This window comes from Hippocampus zosterae, chromosome 18 (assembly GCF_025434085.1).
Source record: "Hippocampus zosterae strain Florida chromosome 18, ASM2543408v3, whole genome shotgun sequence".
Taxonomy (NCBI): domain Eukaryota; kingdom Metazoa; phylum Chordata; class Actinopteri; order Syngnathiformes; family Syngnathidae; genus Hippocampus; species Hippocampus zosterae.
This window is the reverse complement of record NC_067468.1, coordinates 2,869,037-2,889,485: the sequence shown is the minus strand read 5'-3', so window position 1 is coordinate 2,889,485 and position 20,449 is coordinate 2,869,037. Positions and strand designations below refer to the sequence as shown.

The following is a 20,449-nucleotide window of genomic DNA, read 5'->3' as shown; positions in this document are numbered from 1 at the left end:
GTTTTGATTTCATTAAAAAAAAGCTGCTGAAGCAGCTGTTGTGTGACAAAATATTTTTTTCACTGTTGTTGAAGGACAGTAATATCGTGTGAGAGATTATGTGTGAACAACTGCTCCAAGTGAAAAATGTTCATGTAAAATTGAAAATTGAAATTGTTATTTTAGTAAATATTTGCATTTGGCACAACTGATTCATAATTCCAAGTTGATGAGAGCATTAAAATGGGGAAAAATAGGAAAAAAAATGTAAAAGGAAATTCAGAGACGATAAAAAAATGTGTGAGTATTCTCCACCACCTTCGGAGGTGTTTCCCATTTTGACCTTTGGGTTTCCAGTCCATACTCTGCACAGATGTTTCGGTAGACTATGCCAGCCACCTGGTTATGGCGTTCCATGTAGGCTTTCCCTGCCAGCATCTTACACCGTGCAGTTATGTGTTGGATCGTCTCAGGTGCCTCTTTGCACAACCTACACCTTTGGTCTTGTCTGGTGTGGTATATCTGGGCCTCAATGGCTCTGCTGCTCAGGGCCTGCTCCTGAGCAGCCAGGATGAGTGCCTCTGTGCTGTCCTTCAGGCCAGCCCTCTCTAGCCACTGTTAAGACTTCTTGAGATCAGCCACTTCAGTTATGGTCCGGTGGTACATCCCGTGGAGGGGCTTGTCCTCCCATGATGGTCCCTCTTCCAGCGCCTCACCTTATGTTCCCCATTGTCTGAGACATTCTGTGAGTACGTCATCCGTTGGAGCCTTCTCCTTGATGTATTCATGGAGCTTGGATGTTTCATCCTGGACAGTGGCTCTCACACTCACTAGTCCCTGGCCTCCTTCCTTTCGGCTTGCGTACAGTCTCATGGTGCTGGATTTGGGATGGAACCCTCCATGCATGGTTAGGAGCTTTCGGGTCTTAACGTCCGTGGTCTGAATCTCTTCCTTTGGCAACTTTATTATTCTTGCAGGGTATCTGATCACTGGCAGGGCATAGCTGTTTATTGCCCGGGTTTTATTCTTGCCATTGAGCTGGCTTCTTAGGACTTGCCTCACTCGCTGGAGGTATTTGGCCGTAGCCGCTTTCCTTGTTGCCAGTTTGAGGTTGCCATTGGCTTGTGGTATACCGAGGTACTTGTAGCTGTCCTCATTGTCGGCTATTGTTCCTTCAGGGAGTGAGACCCCTTCAGTGCGGACTACCTTTCCTCTCTTAGTCACCATCCGACTACATTTCTCAAGTCCGAATGACATCCCGATGTCGCTGTTGTAGAACCTGGTTGTGTGGATCAGGGAGTCTATGTCCCTTTCGCTCTTAGCATACAGTTTATGTCATCCATCTAGAGGAGGTGACTGATTGTAGCTCCATTTCTGAGGCGGTATCCATAGCCTGTCTTGGTGATTACTTGGCTTAGGGGGTACAGGGGAGAGTGCATCATCTTGGTATATGCCACATTTGAATGACACTTGGGTAAGTGGCTTGCCACTGGCTTCAAGTGTGGTTTTCCACATCCTCACCGAGTTTGTAACAAAGGCTCTTAGGGTCCTGTTCACCTTATACAACTCCAAGCATTCAGTGATCCATGTATGTGGCATTGAGTCATAGGCTTTCTCGTAATCAATCCAGGCTGTGCACAGGTTGGTACGTCGGGACCTGCAGTCTTGTGCGACTGTTCTGTCAACCAGGAGCTGATGTTTGGCTCCTCTGGTATCTCTACCAATGCCCTTCTGTGCTTCGCTCATGTATGGATCCATGTGTCCACTTATCTTAGTCGCAATGATGCCTGACATCGCATTGATATGAGCTTCCAGGAAAGCCCAGCAGCGACTCCACTTCCTGAGGGTGCTCAGGAGGAACAACTTGGAGGAGAAGCTGCTGGTAATGTTCTACAGAGCTACCATCGAGAGCACCCTGGTATACTGCATCACAGCGTGGTACGCGAGGTGCTCAGCAGCAAATAGACATTTTTTCGAAATGCACTAAGGAGTGGCACCCAAATTTCATTGTATTCCGATTCCAACGCAATGGATGCATGGAAGTATCTGTATATGAGTAAACCACTGTGAGCATATAAACCCAGACAATGCTTGCGTTGGTATACAATCACACACTATGACTACTCACAGGACTCCAACATGAAAATGTGATTAATTGCAACATGTTTGGCTTTTCACTTTTTGCATCTTGGGAGAGAATAGGACAGCAATGTACAGTTACTGTGGGATTAGAATAGGAGAAAATTGGTACTTTTACTTTCCTGTTCAGGCTCATTGATCGTGCCAGGCAAAACAACAGCTGAGGTTAGGCCTTCAGGGAAAAAAAAAAAGGTTTGCGCGAGGCTGGCGAGCTGACTGTGTAATGGGGCTTTAAGACAGTGTGCTGCATTTACGGACAAGGGGCAGGCCACAGGGTAGATGGCGGGCTGGTCACTGGTTGCTTCAGTGACCGAACAGGCAGAGACCAGTGACCTTTCCCGTTTGTTTGGTCGTAAGATGGCTACAGCTTGCAATATGGCCGTTCTAACGAAAAGTCCTAGCATTACTTTTGTTGAGGTGGAGACAACGAGAAGCATGATAAAAGATCTTGGGAATTGGGATTTTGGTAAACTCTGGGAGCATATGGCCTATTGATGGACGCTTCAAAGTGTACTTCTGAATTCCCCATGCTTTTTCCGCTATAGCTTGCAACACCGCCAACATATTTTGTTGTTGTAACTCTGAATTCACTTTGCCACCATCTCTCTGCTTTCATTTCGTTTCGTTTCGTTTATTGAACATAAAACATACAAATACAGTAAAAATTTGACAGAAAATATGTTAAGTAAAATAGTAAAAAGGAATGAGAAATCAGTCGTCGTTCAACACAATGATTATGTTCAAGGGAGTAGGAAGAAGTAAAAAACGTACCTAGTCCTACCCCATGTTATGTGTTTATATATTAATAGATCATTTTTAAATCAATCAGAAAAGAAAGAAAGTAAGAAGAAAGAAGTCTCCATTAAGGCTCATGCTTTAACCTTAACCGTTATATTTTTACAACTTTTGGTTTGTATCAGGATTTTATACATACACACCCTGGCACTCTTGTGTCAATTTTCTCTTGTATTTATAATGGATATTGCAGTACCTTTCTCTCTTTATCAACTTAATTCTGACTTATTATTATATTTAATTAATGTTTAGAACTTATCACCTTAACTCTAATTGATGTAGGTTGTTTGTACTATTTTTTTTGAAATTGTGTTTGAACTCAGCAAGCGATTTCCTCATTTTCAGGTCCGTTTCGAAATTATTCCACAGATTAACACCTTTGACAGATACACTTCTCTGCTTGATGTTTGTTCTTGTTTTGAGTTTTTGTTGTTGGTACCTCTTAAATCATAGCTGCTTTCTCGAATTTCGAAAAACTTCTGAATGTTTTGGCAGCAGGTTATTGTGTGCTTTGTACCTTAATTGGGCGATTTTAAAATCAACCAGGTCATAAAATTTCATCGTATTTAATTTGATAAATAGTGGATTTGTGGGTTCCCTATATTTTGATCTATTAATAATTCGAATTGCTTTTTTTTGTAGTTTTAGAATAGGGAGCGTGTTTGTTTTACAGGCATTTCCACATATTTCCACACAGTAGGTCATTTATGGTAATAATAATGAAGAGTATAATGTGTCCATAGATCTATTATTTCGCACATCCTTGGTTTTGTAGAGGATCCTTATGGTTTTGGCTATTTTTCTTTTAATGTTATCGATATGTGGCTTCCAACAAAGTTTTACACTCTTTCTATCTCAGTTGAGTTTATCATAATTTTAGCTTGGTGTTTGATTGGTCTTGTGCCAAAAACAATTAACTTGGATTTTTTTCAAGTTAAGTGACAATTTATTTCCCGTCGAACCAGTTTTTTAATTAGTTTTCTACGGTTGTCAGGAGCTATTTCAGATTTATTCTAGAACATCAGAAAGTTGTATCATCAGCAAATAGGACACATTTAAATCAAGTCTGCTCGAGAATAGTTTTTCGAATATTTTTGAGAAACTTGGTTTCATACACTCTTGAGAATTGTGGTAGTAGTAATATTGGTCTATAATTTGTAAACAAATGTCTTTCTCCAATTTTATCAATTGGAATAACTTTAGCAATTTTCATTTTTGGTGGAAAGACATCAGCATTGAATGACAGGTTGCATAGGTGCGTGAAAAGTCGCACTACATATTCTATAATAAGATAAGATATCCTTTATTTGTCACACATTAGGGAAATTTACAGTCTACAGCAGCAAGATTGGGTAGAAAGAAGAAATACAAAGTTTCACATTCACAAAATGAATGTTACTGTTTCGATGTATACCATTCAATTAAGTGCAATATAAATATAGATATAGATAAGGTGGCTGTGTCCCATGGGCTCACCACCCATGAGAGGGGCCAAAGGGGTCGGGTGCAACGTGAGCTGGGCGGCAGCCAAAGGCGGGGACCCTGGCGGTCCGATCCTCGGCTGCAGAAGCTAGCTCTTGGGACATGGAATGTCACCTCTCTGGCAGGGAAGGAGCCCGAGCTGGTGAGTGAGGCAGAGAATTTCCGACTGGATATAGTCGGACTTGCCTCCACACACAGCCTGGGTTCTGGTACCAGTTCTCTCGAGAGGGGTTGGACTCTCTTCCACTCTGGAGTTGCTCACGGTGAGAGGCGCCGAGCAGGTGTGGGCATACTCATTGCCCCCCGGCTCAGTGCCTGTACATTGGGGTTCACATCGGTAGACGAGAGGGTTGCCTCCCTCGGCCTTCGGGTGGGTGGACGGGTCCTGACTGTTGTTTGTGCATATGCACCAAACAGCAGCTCAGCATACCCACCCTTTTTGGAGTCCTTGGAGGGTGTGCTGGAGAGTAATTCTGCTGGGGACTCCCTTGTTCTGCTGGGGGACTTCAATGCTCACGTGGGCAATGACAGTGAGACCTGTAGGGGCGTGATTGGGAGGAACGGCCCCCCCCGATCAGAACTCGAGTGGTGTTTTGTTGTTGGACTTCTGTGCTCACCACGGATTGTCCATAACGAACACCTTGTTCAAGCATAAGGGTGTCCATATGTGCACTTGGCACCAGGACACCCTAGGCCGCAGTTCAATGATCGACTTTGTAGTTGTATCATCGGATTTGCGGCCGCATGTTCTGGACACTCGGGTGAAGAGAGGGGCGGAGCTGTCAACTGATCACCACCTGGTGGTGAGTAGGCTCCGATGGTGGGAGAAGATGCCGGTCCGTCCTGGCAGACCCAGTGTGAGGGTTTCTTGGGAGCGTCTGGCGGAATCCCCTGTCAGAAGGTGTTTCAACTCCCACCTCCGACAGAGCTTTTCCCATGTTCCAGGAGAGGCGGGGGACATTGAGCCCGAGTGGACCATGTTCCGTGCCTCTATTGTTGAGACGGCCAATCTGAGTTGTGGCCGTAAGGTGGTTGGTGCCTGTCGTGGCGGCAACCCCCGTACTCGCTGGTGGACACCAGCAGTAAGGGATGCCGTCAAGCTGAAGGAGTCCTATCGAGCCTTTATGGCCTGTAGGACCCCAGAGGCAGCTGACGGGTATCGACTGGCCAAGCGGAACGCAGCTTCGGTGGTCGCCGAGGCAAAAACCCGAGCGTGGGAAGAGTTTGGTGAGACCATAGAAGCCGACTTCCGGACGGCTTCGAGGAAATTCTGGTCCAACATCCGACGTCTCAGGAGGGGGAAGCAGTGCACCACTAACACTGTGTACGGTGGGGATGGGGCTCTGCTGACTTCGACTCAGGACGTCGTGACCCGGTGGGCAGAGTACTTCGTAGACCTCCTCAACTCAGCCAACACGTCTTCCTTGGAGGAAGCAGAGCCTGGGGACTCTGAGGTAGGCTCTCCTATCTCTGTGGCTGAAGTCACCGATGTGGTTAAAAAACTCCTCGGTGGCAAGGCCCCAGGGGTAGATGAGATCTGCCCGGAGTTCAAGATAAGATAAGATAAGATAAGATATCCTTTATTCGTCCCACACTGGGACGAATAAAGGATATCTTATCTTATTCCTCAAGGCTCTGGATGTTGTGGGGCTGTCCTGGTTGACACGCCTCTGCAACATCGCATGGTCAACAGGGAGAGTGCCTCTGGATTAGCAGACCGGGATGGTAGTCCCTCTTTTTAAAAAGGGGGACCGGAGGGTGTGTTCCAACTACAGAGGGATCACAGTCTTCAGCCTCCCTGGTAAGGTCTATTCAGGAATGCTGGAGAGGAGAGTCGGTCAGGAAGTCGAGCCTCAGATTGAGGAGGAGCAGTGTGTACCGAACCCCCTGATACGGGCTGTACGGTCACTATACCACCGATGTCAGAGTTTGGTTCACATTGCCGGCAGTAAGTCGGAATCGTTTCCAGTGGGGGTAGGACTCTGCCAAGGCTGCCCTTTGTCGCCGATTCTGTTCATAACCTTTATGGACAGAATTTCTAGGCGCAGCCGAAGCGTTGAGGGGGTCCGTTTTGGGGGCCTCAGTATTGCATCCCTGCTTTTTGCAGATAATGTGGTGCTGTTGGCTCCTTCAAACAGCGCTCTCCAACTCTCACTGGAGCGTTTTGCACCCGAATGTGAAGCGGTTGGGATGAAGATCAGCACCTCCAAATCTGAAACCATGGTCCTCAGTCGGAAAAGGGTGGAGTGCCCCCTCTGGGTCGGGGAGGAGATCTTGCCCCAAGTGGAGGAGTTCAAGTATCTTGGGGTCTTGTTCACGAGTGGGGGCAGGAGGGGGCGGGAGATCGACAGGTGGATCGGGCTTGAGGGGGTGGGAGGGACTGTTTTAATCTGTAATAATCAGTTTTATTATTGACATATCAATATTAAAGCAATCAGTTGACTTTTTATTTTTACAAGTTCTTCCAATATTTGGTACTTCTTCTTGTTTTACAGCAGTAAGGAACATCTTGGAGGAGTTTTTTGTCTATGTATCTATTTCAAACAAGTTTGTTGGATCAGGACATCTGCCAAGCTAATAGTGTGAATAACTTAAAAAGTACATACATAAAATCTTGGAAATGTGAAGAAGTTTAAAACGACGGTGCATAACAAAATAGTGCTTTTTCGATGTTCGTGATTTTGAAAAGTAGTATTCTATATAGTAATACCACTATTAATTGTAATAATGTGCCCAAACAAATTGTAACATATCAATATCTTTTGTTAATGTAATTCGAGCGGACTTTAAAAAAAACAACAGCCAGAAAGACTCCCTATCGATTCTCCATCCATCCAACCAACCATTTTCTGATCCGCTTTATTCTCACAGCCTATCCCAGCTGTCTTCGGGCAGTAGGCGGCGAACACCCTGAACCGGTTGCCAGCCAATCGCAGCACACACAGAGACGAACAGTGATCCGCATTCACACTCATATCTAGGGACATATTAGAGTGTTCAATCAGCCTGCCATGCATGCTTTTGGAATATGTGAGGAAACCGGAGTACCTGCAGAAAACCCACGCAGGCCCGGGGAGAACATGCAAACGCCACAGAGGAAGGCCGGAGCCAGAATCGAACTCAGGACCCCCGCACTGTGAGGTTGACGCGCTAAACACTGGATCACCATTTTCTATACCTGAATATGACTAACCAGATCCTAGTGTGTTATAGCTTTGGAGTAATACTGTATTTGAAGATTTAATTAATAATTATTAAATGTGAGAACATACTATGTGATTGCAATGTATGCAATGGGAAAGTACAGTACAGTATAACGTGTATAGATGTAATTTTAATGTTTAGTCAAAAGCATCTGTTACCACTGACTGACTCATAGCCCTCAGCTGTCCCTGCATGTGTGTGTGTATCGCATGTGAATGTGTATATTGTGTGCATGTGTCTGTCCTGTCAAGTTTGATTGAGTGTGCTCTGTTTAGTCTTCCAGGCTCTACAACCAGCCAGTTGTCCCATGCAGCCCAATAATGACTTTCACTGGGAAAACACAGCCTTGTCATGGTGGCTCATTACACTCAACGACAACAAATCAGACTGATATGAAAATGAATTTATGAAGAACTTCACTTGCACGCAGAGACCACTTAGATGAAAAAGTGTCAGCTCCTATCTTGGCTGTATGATTCAGCTCTATTTAGTAAAAGGTGATTAAAAAAAATCATTTCTAATCTTCAGAGATCCCTACTTTACATGACATAACACATGAGTTTCCGACTGAGACATTTATTTTGAATTCTTGATTTTTTTACAGATGTTTTTTTTTCTTCTCAAAGTGATCCTTTTTAACTTACATTCCTGAACTGTTACAATTACCACACTAGCGGTACTTTAAATAATACATACACAACATATTTCCAAACTGCGATAACATGTTCTAAACATATACAAAATAAATCATCACTTATCTACACTTAATAAAGTTTTGGTTGAACATACTCATTTTTATTTCATCAAGTGTTCGGGCGAAATAAAATTATCCAGGTACGTTTTAAGTAGAATATACTGCGCCTCAAAACTCCAGTATATTTTCAAGCGATTCATAAGTTATGTATCCACATGCTCTCCGTGATAAGTCGTTCCTTAGTTATTTCCCCACCCCAGCTTGTTACAGTTTTGACTCGAAGCTCACAATATCTTCAAAGCAATATATGTCTCTTTTGTACTGAAATCATCACATTTTAAAATCTGTATAATTTAGCGACCAGTGTCTTGGCCAGGTGTTTCTCTTTGTCTTATCACTTGCTTGTATTTAAGTTCCCCTTCCCATGGGCTCACCACCCATGAGAGGGGCCAAAGGGGTCGGGTGCAATGTGAGCTGGGCGGCAGCCAAAGGCGGGGACCCTGGCGGTCCGATCCTCGGCTACAGAAGCTAGCTCTTGGGACATGGAATGTCACCTCTCTGGCAGGGAAGGAGCCCGAGCTGGTGTGTGAGGCAGAGAATTTCCAACTGGATATAGTCGGACTTGCCTCCACACACAGCCTGGGTTCTGGTACCAGTTCTCTCGAGAGGGGTTGGACTCTCTTCCACTCTGGAGTTGCTCACGGTGAGAGGCGCAGAGCAGGTGTGGGCATACTCATTGCCCCCCGGCTCAGTGCCTGTACGTTGGGGTTCACACCGGTAGACGAGAGGGTTGCCTCCCTCCGCCTTCGGGTGGGTGGACGGGTCCTGACTGTTGTTTGTGCATATGCACCAAACAGCAGCTCAGCATACCCACCCTTTTTGGAGTCCTTGGAGGGTGTGCTGGAGAGTACTCCTGCTGGGGACTCCCTTGTTCTGCTGGGGGACTTCAATGCTCACGTGGGCAATGACAGTGATACCTGGAGGGGCGTGATTGGGAGGAATGGCCCCCTCGATCAGAACCCGAGTGGTGTTTTGTTATTGGACTTCTGTGCTCGTCACGGATTGTCCATAACGAACACCTTGTTCAAACATAAGGGTGTCCATATGTGCACTTGGCACCAGGACACCCTAGGCCGCAGTTCGATGATCGATTTTGTAGTTGTATCATCGGATTTGCGGCCGCATGTTCTGGACACTCGGGTGAAGAGAGGGGCGGAGCTGTCAACTGATCACCACCTGGTGGTGAGTAGGCTCCGATGGTGGGGGAAGATGCCGGTCCGTCCTGGCAGACCCAAACGTATAGTGAGGGTTTGTTGGGAGCGTCTGGCGGAATCCCCTGTCAGAAGGAGTTTCAACTCCCACCTCCGACAGAGCTTTTCCCATGTTCCGGGGGAGGCGGGGGACATTGAGCCCGAGTGGACCATGTTCCGTGCCTCTATTGTTGAGGCGGCCAATCTGAGTTGTGGCCGTAAGGTGGTTGGTGCCTGTCGTGGCGGCAATCCCCGTACTCGCTGGTGGACACCAGCAGTAAGGGATGCCGTCAAGCTGAAGAAGGAGTCCTATCGAGCCTTTATGGCCTGTGGGACCCCAGAGGCAGCTGACGGGTATCGACTGGCCAAGCAGACCGCGGCTTCGGTGGTCGCCGAGGCAAAAACCAGAGCGTGGGAAGAGTTCGGTGAGGCCACGGAAGCCGACTTCCGGACGGCTTCGAGGAAATTTTGGTCCACCATCCGACGTCTCAGGAGGTGGAAGCAGTGCACCACTAACATTGTGTACAGTGGGGATGGGGCGCTGCTGACTTCGACTCGGGACGTTGTGAACCGGTGGGCAGAGTACTTCGAAGACCTCCTCAACTCCACCAACACGCCTTCCTTGGAGGAAGCAGAGCCTGGGGACTCTGAGGTGGGCTCTCCTATCTCTGTGGTTGAAGTCACTGATGTGGTTAAAAAGCTCCTCGGTGGCAAGGCCCCAGGGGTGGATGAGATCCGCCCGGAGTTCCTCAAGGCTCTGGATGTTGTGGGGCTGTCCTGGTTGACACGCCTCTGCAACATCGCGTGGTCAAGAGGGAGAGTGCCTCTGGATTGGCAGACCGGGGTGGTAGTCCCTCTTTTTAAAAAGGGGGACCGGAGGGTGTGTTCCAACTACAGAGGGATCACACTCCTCAGCCTCCCTGGTAAGGTCTATTCAGGGGTGCTGGAGAGGAGGGTCCGTCAGGAAGTCGAGCCTCAGATTGAGGAGGAGCAGTGTGGTTTTCGTCCCGGCCGTGGAACAGTGGATCAGCTCTACACCCTTAGCAGGGTCCTTGAGGGTATGTGGGAATTCGCCCAACCAGTCTATATGTGTTTTGTGGACTTGGAGAAGGCGTTTGACCGTGTCCCTCGGGGAGTTCTGTGGGGGATGCTTCGTGGGTATAGGGTACCGAACCCCCTTATACGGGCTGTTCGGTCACTATACCACCGATGTCAGAGTTTGGTTCGCATTGCCGGCAGTAAGTCGGAATCGTTTCCAGTGGGGGTAGGACTCCGCCAAGGCTGCCCTTTGTCGCCGATTCTGTTCATAACTTTTATGGACAGAATTTCTAGGCGCAGCCGAAGCGTTGAGGGGGTCCGTTTTCGGGGGCCTCAGTAGTACATCCCTGCTTTTTGCAGATGATGTGGTGCTGTTGGCTCCTTCAAACGGGGCTCTCCAACTCTCACTGGATCGTTTCGCAACCGAGTGTGAAGCGGTTGGGATGAAAATCAGCACCTCCAAATCTGAAACCATGGTCCTCAGTCGGAAAAGGGTGGAGTGCCCCCTCGGGGTCGGGGGGGAGATCTTGCCCCAAGTGGAGGAGTTTAAGTATCTTGGGGTCTTGTTCACGAGTGAGGGCAGGAGGGAGCGAGAGATCGACAGGCGGATCGGTGCAGCGTCTGCTGTGATGCGGACGTTGTATCGGTCTGTCGTGGTGAAGAAGGAGCTGAGCCAAAGGGCGAAGCTCTCAATTTACCGGTCGATCTACGTCCCAACCCTCACCTATGGTCACGAGCTATGGGTCGTGACCGAAAGAACGAGATCCCCGATACAAGCTGCTGAAATGAGTTTTCTCCGCAGGGTGTCCGGGCTCTCCCTTAGAGATAAGGTGAGAAGCTCAGACATCTGGGAGGGGCTCAGAGTCGAGCCGCTTCTCCTCCACATCGAGAGGAGCCAGATGAGGTGGCTTGGGCATCTGATTCGGATGCCTCCTGAGCGCCTCCCCGGTGAGGTGTTCCGGTCATGTCCCACCGGGAGGAGACCCCGAGGAAGACCCAGGACACGTGGGAGGGACTATGTCACCCAGCTTGCCTGGGAACGACTCGGGATCCCCCCGGGAGAGCTGGAAGAAGTAGCTAGGGAGAGAGAAGTCTGGGCTTCCCTGCTAAAGCTGTTGCCCCCGCGACCCGGCCCCGGATAAGCGGTAGATAATGGATGGATGGATGGATGGATGGATGTATTTAAGTTTCCTGGTTTTGGGTTGCCCTTGTCGGTTCGTTGTTGGAGCTCGAATTAGTGGTCTCTGTCGTCTCGAGTCATTTCAAGCTGAGTCAACTGGTTTCCCCTAGTGTTTCTTTGCAGTTTCCATTGCGTTTATATTTTGACGCTTCTAAATAGCTTGTTTACCTTTTTGTTGTTTTAAGATTAAATTGTTTTTGACCACTTACTGCCTCTTTGTATTTGACAACAAATAACTTTCCCTACAAATGATAACGTGTGTATACAGTAGGCTTTCCACATACAGGTATATTCAGTTAGCAGTACAATGCTTAAATGACTGTAATAGGTTTTCGTTTTTGAAGCAGAAACTCTTCTGGCCAACCTCGTCTTCCACTCACTGTACAAAGCCAGTCCTAAATATTGAGGGCCCGCACATTCAGATTTGGGGTGAAACTTCACCTCTAGCAGATTTAAATTACAACATATAGTACTGAACCATTGCACTTGGGTAACAAGAACATATTTGAGCACTCTATCTGGGGCTGGGGACACCACTCTTTTTCTTATGCAACAAGGTTAGCCATGACGACCAAAACAAAGCTTACACAGCAGTGTGAACAAATGCTGATCACTCTGATAATCACAATTACATATATTAGCACGACTATTTATTCCTTAGCTTTTACGTCTTGTACACAAGAACGAGGGAATATTTTATATGATAAAAGGCTAGCCAAAGCGTATTCTTTTTTATGACAAATTGTAGACTTCTTGGGCGGGAATAAAAAACAGACTCGTCTGGTTATTTGTGTCGTGTAATTTCGATTTATGACAACTGTTCTGGCAAAATTGAATTAAAAGGTGATGTGCAGTAGTTTATATGACAGTTTTAAGTGTAGCTTAATGTTTATATTAAATACATAAATAAATAACCAAAAAAAGATAAAGACGAAGGAAGGAAGGAAAAGGCAAAAATGAACTGCACTTTAGAATAAGTAAAAGTGGCGCCATCCTTGCATTTAAGGTACAGGACAGCCGTAAAACGACAAAATTGTGCACAAACATTACAGACAAAACTATGTTTTCAATATTCTACAAATGCGATCATAAGATCGGAAAGTGGACGGAATATGCCCGATCATATGTTGGTGTTTCGCAGATGTTTTATTTTTCACTGTAAAACAATCACTCACTGATTGATGGAAACATCACAACAAACAGTTTGAAATGAAAAATTTGTATCTAAGACAAAAAAGTACAAACTTGAGTAGCACTGTGCGATTTGGGAATGACTCGAAAAACAAATCCAGTTATAAAGAAATATAATTACCTTCTCTATGAAAGAATATCGATCATGTCCAGCTTCACGAGTCCGTCTTTTAATGCCAATGGTGGTGTCCTCCCTCTATGAAACAAAAAAATCCGATTGCTGTTTCTCCGAAACACATGAGAATAAAAGATGGGGCGATCAAAGAGGCGACTTCAAAATAGTCCCTCGGATGCGAAAAGTAAGCGTCTGCGCACCCAAAACGCTCGCATGCTATTTACGTGACGTCACGAGCCTCTTCACCACCGGGACTCTGTCCTGGGAGAATTGAGTTGACGGTCGGCCAGGCGCTACTATGCCCAAATTGTCATTCAATCATTACGACGTTCTAAATCAGTGTTAGTTTACAAGGCACCTACATTTTACATTTTTTCCTCTAATAAAAAATGATACTAGTGTGAGGCCAAAACGACATACAAAACGTTATCTAGCGCAAGATTTTATCCCATCTTCGTTTTATAAATGACATCGGCAATTAGACCTCAGAACATATCAAACAAAAAATCGAGATTAATTTATTTGTGCAGTATTTTACATTGTCAGTTAACTAAGCACAAAATAGCCTTTTTTTGGTCTTCTTAATGGCTCTTCTGCCATCTTTTGGTCGATTTGTTTACTACATTTCCTGAAAATCGGCATGGATGTGTAAATTGAGGGGTTGGTTGTTTTTCAGAGGATGCCTCTTCTTTACGAATGAGAAAAGGAGAGATGGAACCCTTTAACCCTTTGATGAGCAACATGTTCACACCCCTTCTAATGCACAACATGGGTCAAAAATGACCCGCATTCATTTTCCACGTTATTTCATGCGGGCTGAGCTGTTTTTTTTTTTTGTTCTATCCTTTGCAATCAATTAATTTCATCATTGGATATTCCAAGTGTTGTTTAGATACCTTGTTTTTGATTACGACTGATCATTATTTCCATTCTTCCTTTCATACTTTATGAACAAAAGTAGTTTCTATCTGATTACATTAAGTTTACACACATGGGTCAAATTGGCCCATTCATCCAAGGGTGACTAAAGTAGTCTAGTGGTTAGCACTTCGGCTTCACAGTGCAGAGGTACCGAGTACGATTCCAGCTCGGCCTCCCTGTGTGGAGTTTGCATGTTCTCCCCGGGCCTGCGTGGGTTTTCTCCGGGTGCTCCGGTTTTCTCCCACATTCCAGAAACATGCATGACAGGCTGATTGGACGCTCTAAATTGTCCCTAGGTGTGAGTGTGATTGCGAATGGTTGGTCGTTTCTGTGTGGCCTGCGATTGGCTGGCAACCGATTCAGGGTGTCCCCCGCCTACTGCCCGAAGACAGCTGGGATAGGTTCCAGCACCCCCCGCGACCCTAGTGAGGATCAAGACGTGACTCCTGTCACGTCCCGTGTTTGCCAGCAGGAGGCAGGCTTTTCCTGCCTACCGCCGACACACCTGTCACCCATCAAGGACTAATTACACAGGCTTTATCTTTGTGCTCGGGCAGTTGACTTACTGCCGGAGTATTCAACGCCTTGCCAATTCTCTCGATTATTGCCCTATTCTATTCGTTGCCGTGTAGCCTTGTGATTGTGATTGCGCGTCGTTAAATCTACTATTGTCTATTCCTATTATTACCAACTATATTCCTTGCCATTTTCTCGCAAGCGTTTTCTGTTTACTTCCTTTATTCCTGGTCCTGATTTTGACCAGCGTTTTCTGTTTGTTGCTCCCGGACGGGTATTTTGTGTTTTGTATTAAAATTAATTTGTTCTCGGAACACCTTTTCTTTGTCTGCTTTTTCGGGGATCCACCTCATTATCTTGTTGGGCACGAAGCGATCATTTTATCGCTTCGGACCCAACGTGACAGAATACTCCGGCCACCATGGATCCCGCAGACTTAGAAAGGATTTTTTCCGCTCTGCCCTGCCGAGAGCAACAGTTGAGTCAGCAGGGCCAAGCCATTGCGGAAATCAGCCGCGCGGTTTCCATGCTGGCTCACAGGTTCGATGATTTCGAACCCTGTCTTGTACGGGTGGAGGAACGGAGAGCACCTCCCTCCGTGATTCGTCCTGCCACCCCTGAGGCACCCGCATCATTTCCCACAATGATGAGGGAGCCTTCGCTTCCACACCCCCCACGTTACGGGGGTGAGCACGGGCAGTGTGGGTACTTCCTCCACCAGTGCTCGCTCGTTTTCGACCAGCAACCTTCCCTCTATGCTACTGACGCCGCGAGGGGCCATATATTATGAGCCTGTTGACAGGTCCGGCGGCGTCATGGGCGATGGCGACAAGCGACGCGAAGCCGAGCCTCCGGTCTTCATTCCACGGCTTCGTGGCGGCGTTTCGCCGGGTGTTCCACCATCCCGTGCGGGGCAGAGAGGCTGAGGGCCGGCTACTTGAACTCCACCAGGGGAGGCGATCGGTTGCAGACTACTCCATCGAGTTCCAGATTCTGGCCGCCCAGAGTGGCTACGGCGACCGGGCGCTGTGCGGACTGTTTCGTCGTGGATTAAACACCGAGCTCAAGGATGAGCTGGCGACTCGCGACCACAGCTCCAACCTGGAGGAGTTAATCGAGCTCTCCCTGCGACTGGACAACCGCCTGAGAGAGAGAAACCGGGAGCGGGGAGGTGATCGTTCTCCGTCCCGGTGTGCCACGTACTGCGGGGAGGAGCCGATGCAGCTGGGTGGCGAAAACGTTGGACCGGAGCAGAGACGGCGCCGATTCGATGATCGGGCTCGGTCTGACAGCTGTCAACGGGGACCTCATGCTGCTCCCAGCCGACCGGGACATTCCCCATCCTCGCCCTCCAAAAACTGTGAGTCCCGACCCCGCGCAGAGTCCCCCACGCCTCGGCGAACTGACTCCCGGCCGGGACACACCGGGAGACTGGAACTCGAGGGTGAGATATTTGAGGGGTCCCGGTCGCGGCGGGTTAGGGCTCTGATAGACTCGGGGGCTGATGGTTGTTTTATGGATACCGACTTCGCCGCTGACCTGGGCTGTTATGTCGAGAAGTTGGCCGATAAAAAGCGGGTTTGTGATCTCGATGGACGCCTCCTGGGGGTCGTGACGCAAAGAACAGAACCACTAAAACTAAAATTATCCGGTAACCATGTTGAGCATCTACGGTTCTATTTAATGCAGTGTCGTAACGCCCCGGTTATTCTCGGCTTGCCCTGGCTCAGGACTCACAACCCCGTAATTTCCTGGGAGCGTCCGGCAATAGAGAGTTGGAGCCGGAACTGTTATGAACGTTGTCTAGGATCAGCCGTAGGGCAGCACGAACGTGCCGGTGACGACATCCCCGAAACTATCTGCCTTGACGGAGTGCCAGACTGCTATCATGACTTGCGACAGGTGTTCAGCGAGGATCGCGCACGCTCCTTGCCCCCGCACCGACCCTACGATTGCGCCATAGACCTGCAGGCGGGCGCTCCGTTGCCAACCTCACGGCTGTATCAGGTGTCTAAACCCGAGCGCGAGGCACTCACGGAATACATCAACAGCTCGCTCGCTGCAGGTCTAATTAGACCATCGCGATCGCCGTTAGGTGCGGGGTTTTTCTTTGTTGCGAAAAAGGACAAATCCCTGCGACCGTGTGTGGACTATCGAGGTCTGAACGACATCACGGTAAAAAATAAGTATCCGCTACCGTTGCTAGACTCCGCCTTCGCTCCTTTACAATCAGCCACAATCTTTTCAAAATTAGATTTACGCACTGCCTACCACCTGGTTCGCATCCGGAAAGGTGACGAGTGGAAGACTGCTTTTAAGACCCCGCTCGGCCATTTTGAATATCTGGTTATGCCCTTCAGGCTGACAAATGCTCCCGCCGTTTTTCAGAATCTCATCAACGACGTGTTGAGAGACATGCTGAACATTTTCTGTTTCGTCTATCTCGACGATATTTTAATTTTTTCCCAATCTATCCAAGAACACAAGCGACACGTCAGACTGGTATTGCAGCGTTTATTAGAGAACAGGCTCTTCTTCAAGGCAGAGAAGTGTGAATTCCATGTACCTGTCATGTCCTTTCTGGGGTTTATTATTGAGCAGGGCAAGCTGAGAGCAGACCCCACCAAGACGGAGGCGGTGACGAACTGGCCAACACCGACTAACCGGAAGGAGTTGCAACGCTTCTTGGGGTTCGCTAACTTCTACCGTCGTTTTATTCGCGGCTACAGCCAAAAGGTACTCCCGTTGACCCGTCTGACGTCCACAAAAATCCCATTCAAATGGGATTCGGCTGCGGAGTCAGCATTTTCTAGCTTAAAGGCCGCATTCACAAATCCCCCGGTGTTGCACCATTCTAACCCGGACTTCCCGTTCGTCGTAGAGGTGGACGCCTCGGATTCAGGGGTCGGGGCTGTTCTGTCCCAGCGTTCCCCGGTCGACCAGAAATTGCACCCCTGCGCCTTTTTCTCTCGTCGACTCAGTACAACAGAGTCCAACTACGACGTGGGCAATCGTGAACTGCTAGCTGTAATCGTCGCCCTACAGGAATGGCGCCACTGGCTCGAGGGGACTAAGGAACCGTTCACGGTCTACACCGACCACAAGAACTTGGAATATCTCCGCTCTGCTAAAAGACTCAACCCCCGTCAGGCCCGTTGGGCACTATTCTTAACCCGGTTTAATTTCATCCTCACATACTCTCCTGGCTCTAAGAACACCAAGCCCGATGCCCTTTCCCGTCTCCACGACCCCGTGGAGAGGGACCGGTCACCAGAGACCATCCTCCCGACCCGGTGCATCGTGGGGGCGTTGAGGTGGGAGATTGAACAGAAGATCCAGGAAGCCCTGGATGGTGTCCAGGTCCCGGCTGGATGCCCCGCAGGGAGGTTGTTTGTACCCCCACCTCTGCGCTCGGAGGTGTTGCAGTGGGGGCACGGGTCCAAGGTGGCCTGCCATCCTGGGGTGAACCGGACTGTGCATCTCATCACCCAGCGGTTCTGGTGGCCGGAGCTTCGGAAGGATGTGGTGGACTATATCAATGCCTGCTCCGCCTGCGCCTGCGGCAAGGTCTCACATAGGCCTCCGGCAGGCCTGCTCCAGCCATTGCCCATCCCTCCTCGACCTTGGTCACACATCGCCCTGGATTTCGTCGCGGGCCTTCCTCCATCCCGTGGGCGGTCGGTCGTCCTCACCATCGTGGACCGGTTCTCTAAGGCGGCTCATTTTGTTCCGCTGTCTAAGTTGCCGTCTGCACTGGAGACCGCCGACCTCCTAGTCCAACACGTCTTCCGTCTCCATGGGATCCCGATGGACATCGTCTCGGACCGGGGGCCCCAGTTCGTGTCCCGCGTATGGAAGCGGTTCTGCCGATCCCTCGGGGCCACGGTCAGTCTGACCTCGGGATATCACCCCCAGTCCAACGGACAAGCCGAGCGTGCCAACCAGGATCTGGGGGCAGCCCTCCGCTGTGTATGCCTGCGCAGTCCCTCCTCCTGGGTCGACCATCTACCGTGGGTGGAGTACGCACACAACACCCTCGTCTCTTCAGCCACTGGTAGGTCCCCCTTCATGTCGGCCTACGGGTATCAACCGCCGCTGTTCCCGTCCCAGGAAGGACAGGTGGAGGTCCCGTCTGTGCAGCATCACCTCAAGCGAGCCCACCGCGTATGGAAAGAGGCCCGAGCTGCATACCTTGTTTTTGATTACGACTGATCATTATTTCCATTCTTCCTTTCATACTTTATGAACAAAAGTAGTTTCTATCTGATTACATTAAGTTTACACACATGGGTCAAATTGGCCCATTCATCCAAGGGTGACTAAAGTAGTCTAGTGGTTAGCACTTCGGCTTCACAGTGCAGAGGTACCGAGTACGATTCCAGCTCGGCCTCCCTGTGTGGAGTTTGCATGTTCTCCCCGGGCCTGCGTGGGTTTTCTCCGGGTGCTCCGGTTTTCTCCCACATTCCAGAAACATGCATGACAGGCTGATTGGACGCTCTAAATTGTCCCTAGGTGTGAGTGTGATTGCGAATGGTTGGTCGTTTCTGTGTGCCCTGCGATTGGCTGGCAACCGATTCAGGGTGTCCCCCGCCTACTGCCCGAAGACAGCTGGGATAGGCTCCAGCACCCCCCGCGACCCTAGTGAGGATCAAGACGTGACTCCTGTCACGTCCCGTGTTTGCCAGCAGGAGGCAGGCTTTTCCTGCCTACCGCCGACACACCTGTCACCCATCAAGGACTAATTACACAGGCTTTATCTTTGTGCTCGGGCAGTTGACTTACTGCCGGAGTATTCAACGCCGTGCCAATTCTCTCGATTATTGCCCTATTCTATTCGTTGCCGTGTAGCCTTGTGATTGTGATTGCGCGTCGTTAAATCTACTATTGTCTATTCCTATTATTACCAACTATATTCCTTGCCATTTTCTCGCAAGCGTTTTCTGTTTACTTCCTTTATTCCTGGTCCTGATTTTGACCAGCGTTTTCTGTTTGTTGCTCCCGGACGGGTATTTTGTGTTTTGTATTAAAATTAATTTGTTCTCGGAACACCTTTTCTTTGTCTGCTTTTTCGGGGATCCACCTCATTATCTTGTTGGGCACGAAGCGATCATTTTATCGCTTCGGACCCAACGTGACAGCTCCACTAACACTGTGTACAGTGGGGATGGGGCACTGCTGACTTCGACTCGGGACGTTGTGAACCGGTGGGCAGAGTACTTCGAAGACCTCCTCAACTCCACCAACACGCCTTCCTTGGAGGAAGCAGAGCCTGGGTACTCTGAGGTGGGCTCTCCTATCTCTGTTTTTGATTTCACCGATGTGGTTAAAAAGCTCCTCGGTGGCAAGGCCCCAGGGGTGGATGAGATCCGCCCGGAGTTCCTCAAGACTCTGGATGTTGTGGGGCTGTCCTGGTTGACACGCCTCTGCAACATCGCGTGGTCAACAGGGCGAGTGCCTCTGGATTGGCAGACCGGGGTGGTAGTCCCTCTTTTTAAAAAGGGGGACCGGAGGGCGTGTTCCAACTACAGAGGGATCACACTCCTCAGCCTCCCTGGTAAGGTCTATTCAGGAGTGCTGGAGAGGAGGGTCCGTCAGGAAGTCGAGCCTCAGATTGAGGAGGAGCAGTGTGGTTTTCGTCCCGGCCGTGGAACAGTGGACCAGCTCTACACCCTTAGCAGGGTCCTTGAGGGTATGTGGGAATTCGCCCAACCAGTCTATATGTGTTTTGTGGACTTGGAGAAGGCGTTTGACCGTGTCCCTTGGGGAGTTCTGTAGGGGGTGCTTCGTGGGTATGGGGTACCGAACCCCCTGATACGGGCTGTTCGGTCACTATACCACCGATGTCAGAGTTTGGTTCGCATTGCCGACAGTAAGTCGGAATCTTTTCCAGTGGGGGTAGGACTCCGCCAAGGCTGCCCTTTGTCGCCGATTCTGTTCATAACTTT

General features: G+C 48.8%; 1 protein-coding gene across 3 annotated transcripts in view; it reads right to left on the bottom strand.

Moving 5' to 3' along the window:
* The window catches only part of megf10 (multiple EGF-like-domains 10), a 128,628-nt gene extending 115,296 nt beyond the window's left edge, over positions 1 to 13,332 (bottom strand). For all 3 annotated transcript variants that reach the window (XM_052050064.1, XM_052050065.1, XM_052050066.1), the window contains exon 1: positions 13,074 to 13,332. The gene's annotated coding sequence lies outside the window, so the exon portion shown is untranslated. The remainder of the gene's footprint in view (positions 1 to 13,073) is intronic.
* Positions 13,333 to 20,449: the final 7,117 nt, after the last annotated feature.